Source organism: Leuciscus leuciscus, assembly GCF_965113295.1.
Source record: "Leuciscus leuciscus genome assembly, chromosome: 15".
NCBI lineage: Eukaryota > Metazoa > Chordata > Actinopteri > Cypriniformes > Leuciscidae > Leuciscus > Leuciscus leuciscus.
Window position 1 is genome coordinate 17,797,902 of NC_138739.1, and position 4,696 is coordinate 17,802,597.

Below are 4,696 nucleotides of genomic sequence, written 5' to 3' on the forward strand. Positions count from 1 at the left end.
TGCGAGAGGACATCTGCCATCCTGATAGTTCATTTGATATAATTGAGTAAACAGCTATGTAGCCAGAATTGGCTATTGTCATTTTTATGTTTTATATTTTACTGGAGGACATTGTGAGGATGTTTCAGCCCCCGCGCTGCCGGATCATGTATTTTCGGTTTAGCCCTGTTTGAATATAAAACCCAATTGAATATAAAAAAGTCCAGTATTTTTTCTGCTCGTCATCGGCAGCTGTCATTGTTGCCAGGCGACAAGAACAATCCTTCGTAGCCTAGACCGGTTTGATATGGGACGCATGTAGTTAGCAACAATTTGTTAATATTGTGACAATAGACCTACATTTTGTTACTTTAATTTCCGGAACTGCGTATTTCGTTAGAAATCACGTACAAATGTGAAGTAACCTACTGAAGTACTTTTTTTCCCTCACACTTTTACATTAAACTACACAAAAGTTTATAGTTTAAATGTAACAACCTTGAAAATATTCAGAAGTAAAATGCAAAATACAGTACAGGTCAAAAGTTTGGAAACATTACGATTTTTTTATATTTTTGAAAGAAGTCTCTAATGCTTATCAAGGCTGCGTTTATTTGATCGAAAATACAGGAAAAAAGAAGAAAAAAAACAGTAATATTGTGAAATATTATTACAACTTAAAATGAAAGTTTTCTATTTGAATATACTTTAAAAAATAATTTATTCCTGTGATGCAAAGCTGAATTTTCAGCATCATTACTCCAGTCTTCAGTGTCACATGTGACATCCAGTCTATCACATGATCCTTTAGAAATCATTCTAATATTCAGATTTATTATGAGTGCTGGAAACAGTTCTGTTGCCTAATATATTTGATGAATAAAAGTTTAAAAAGAGCTGCATTTATTAAAAAAAAAAAAAAAATATTTTCTAATAATATAAATCTTCTTTACTATCACTTTTTATCAATTTAACACATCCTTGCTGAATAAAAGTACTGATTTATTTTTAAAAAAAGAGAGAAAAAAAATTACTGACCCCAAATTACTGACCAGTAGTGTATATTGTTGTTACAAAAGATTTATATTTTTAAAACATTTGCTTCTTTTTAAAAATAAAAAATAAACATTTTTTTTTTACTTTTTATTCATCAAAGTATCCTAAAAAAGTATCACAGGTTTTGAAAAAATATTAAACGGCAGAACTGTTTCCAACTTTGATAATGAATCATCATATTAGAATGATTTCTAAAGGATCATGTGATAGACTGGAGTAATGATCCTGAAAATTCAGCTTTGCATCACAGAAATAAATTATAATTTAAAGTATAATAAATTGAAAACCAATTATTTTAAATTGTAATAATATATCACAATATTTTTTTTTTTTTCTTCTTCTGTATTTTTGATCAAATAAATGCAGGCTTGATGAGCAGAAGAAACTTCTTTCAAAAACATTAAAAATAGTAATGTTTCCAAACTTTTGACCTGTACTGTACACAGTAATAGCATAATATAAATGTAAAACCATCATAAAACCCAGTTTTTTCCCCCTGCAGAATACATACCTTTAGTTTTACTCTTGATACTTTAAGTACATTAGAGTATGCAAGATAATTTTGCTTAACTAAGGTTTTAGTAGTTTAAACCCAATGCAGTATTAGGGAGGCCTTACCAGGGTCTCTATTGTGGCAGCCCATCCCAGTCCAGCACCACCACCCTCCTCATCTGAATAAAAGTCTACTTTTTTTTTTTTTTATGTACTGTAAATTTAAATGTTTATGTTGATTTTGATATGTTTAACGTATATTGTTAATAGTTGGAAAAAGTACTTTAATGTAGCCCGTAGAACAAATGATTTTCATTTACCAATTGTATTTAAAAAAAAAAAAGGGTATAGAAGAATTTGTTTCATGTAGAAATTATGACTGTCATTACAAAAATAAGCAATGTCCAGAACAATTAATTATCTTTTATTTACACATTTAAAGTTGCATAAAAATAATGTACAGATTTTTTCTTTCCTTTTAAAAAATAAAAGTTAAAAAAGTTAAACAAGAATATGTAGAAAAAAAATACTTTTCAATCATTCTCTCAAGAAGAGAAAACAGCCTGTCCATCCTCTCCCTACTCTCACTCTACTCTACTGGTGTTCAAGGACAAGCACTAAGCTGGTTCAAATCATACCTATCTGACCGCTACCATTTTGTCTATTTAAATGGAGAAAAATCGATCATAACTCCAGTAAACTATGGAGTGCCGCAGGGATCTGTATTAGGCCCTCTGTTATTTTCAATATATATGATGCCACTTGGAAATATTATAAGGAAACATGGAATTAGTTTCCATTGTTATGCTGATGACACTCAAATATATATTTCATCACGGCCGGATGAAAACGCTACATTTTCCAAATTGACAGAGTGTGTTAAAGATATAAAAGATTGGATGACGCGTAATTTTCTTTTATTAAATCCAGACAAGACAGAGGTAATACTTATCGGTTCAAAAAAACGCCCACAAAACCTCGCACAATACAACTTTAACATCATAGGATGTCCTGTTACTTTATCCTCTACAGTAAAAGACCTGGGTGTTATACTCGATTGCAACCTGTCTTTTGAAAATCATATTTCATATGTTACAAAAACAGCCTTTTTCCACCTTAGAAACATTGCTAAGCTACGTAATATGCTATCAGTTTCTGATGCAGAAAAGTTAGTTCATGCATTCATGACCTCGAGACTGGATTACTGTAATGCTTTATTAGCTGGTTGTCCTGCATCCTCAATAAACAAGCTACAGTTAGTCCAAAATGCCGCCGCTAGAGTTCTTACGAGATCAAGAAAATATGATCATATAACACCGATTTTATCATCACTGCATTGGTTACCTATAAAGTTCCGTATAAATTACAAGGTATTGCTACTGACTTATAAAGCCCTAAACGGCTTAGCTCCAGTCTATTTAACGGATCTTCTATCGCCCTATAATCCATCGCGCTCTTTAAGATCACTAAATTCAAAGCTTTTGGTCATACCTAGGATATCCAGAACCACCAAAGGAGGGAGAGCATTTTCACATTTGGCTCCAAAACTCTGGAATAGTCTTCCTGATACTGTTCGTTGCTCAGACTCGCTCTCCCAGTTTAAAACTAGATTAAAGTCGCATCTCTTCAGCCAGGCATTCATATAATCCTACAGTTCAAACTACAATCCGGCCTCTATCCAATGCCAGAGGAGAACTGGCCCCCGACTGAGCCTGGGTTCTCCCAAGGTTTTTTTTTCTCCATTAAGGCACCTGATGGAGTTTTAGGACACCATTAGGTCACTTGATGGAGTTTTTCGGTTCCTTGCCACTGTTGCCTTTGGCTTGCTCAGTTGGGGATATTTTGGGGATATTTAATTTAATTTTATCAATCAATAAATTCCTCTTGAAACAAACTTTGTTGTATTATTTTAATTTAATACTGTGAAGCTGCTTTGATGCAATCTGTATTGTGAAAAGCGCTATACAAATAAACTTGACTTGACTTGACTCTCCTGTGCTCTCCTCGCCTCTGCCTCCCTCTCTAGTTGCATGTCTTCTCTGATCAAGTCCAAAAACTCGTCCTCTGTCTCGCCGCCTTCATGCTCCTCCTCACCGTGGGCACCCACTGCTGAACTCGGCCCTGGTGTGTCCTCAGGGATTGAGGCAATGACGACAGGGGGGTTGGTGCAATACCTCTGTCTAGTGATGGCAAAATGAGGCTTCCTGAACCACTGAGACCTCGCAGCCCATTGCTTCAGCCAAAGGTTCATTACTCGAAGCTTCATTCAGCATTGCTCACTTGTGACACCTAGCTACTGTGCAAAGAAATAGCAGACATTAATTCATTCTGAACCAGTGCCCCCCTCCCCAATTTTATAAAAAGATATATTTTTTATAAAAAATATATGTTATAAAAAATGTAAGCTATATTTTATAAGAATATTTTTATAAATTAATTTTTTTTTTTTTTTGTACTCACTGTTAATGTCTGTGACCTTCCATTTGCAATAATAAAAAGACAAGAGCAGACATTTGTCCATTACCTGTGTATAATATAAAATATGTATCTTTCTCTGTCTGAATTTACTTGTGCAGTCACACACACAGTTAATTAATTATTCATAAATTGTTTGGATAGTGACAGTAGGAACAACAACAGTGACACTGTGTTGAGTGCAGTGCATATGTTGGAGGGAGTGTAATAAAGTAAACTGCAACAGAATAGTCTGGAAGGAAGGATGACAATAGATTTTTATTGAGAAACAGAATTATTTCAAGTGTGTTGGGGTTTAGACGATTCCTCTTCTCGGACAAAATCTCTCCAGCCTTGGAAAAGATTAGAGGTCGACCGATAGTGGATTTTACCGATAACGATAGCTAGGTTGGGCCATACTTGCCGATAACCGATTAATCAACCGATAGTTTTTAAAATTGATACTGGATAAAAACAAACATAACACTCCAAGTAAAACAGTGCTGAACTTTATTGTAAAAATAATAAAACTGTATTGAACCATGAAAACATGCTAAATTAAATAAATATAAAGTCAATATAAGACGTTCATTCAAACTGAAACAAAAAGTAATACTCTAAATAACAAATAAAACCAGTTACATTCAAAATGTAACTGTTTAACTGTTCTTTTTCAAGCCAACTTAATGAATAAAAAAGTAACAAAATGTGATCG

General features: G+C 33.5%; 1 long non-coding RNA gene across 1 annotated transcript; it reads right to left on the reverse strand.

The window, feature by feature from the left end:
- Positions 1 to 633: 633 nt before the first annotated feature.
- Positions 634 to 1,049, reverse strand: LOC309476537. The gene is made up of 2 exons (XR_014198248.1): positions 978 to 1,049; positions 634 to 876 (listed from the first exon to the last, which is right to left on the reverse strand). It is a non-coding gene; the product is annotated as an uncharacterized lncRNA (long non-coding RNA).
- Positions 1,050 to 4,696: the final 3,647 nt, after the last annotated feature.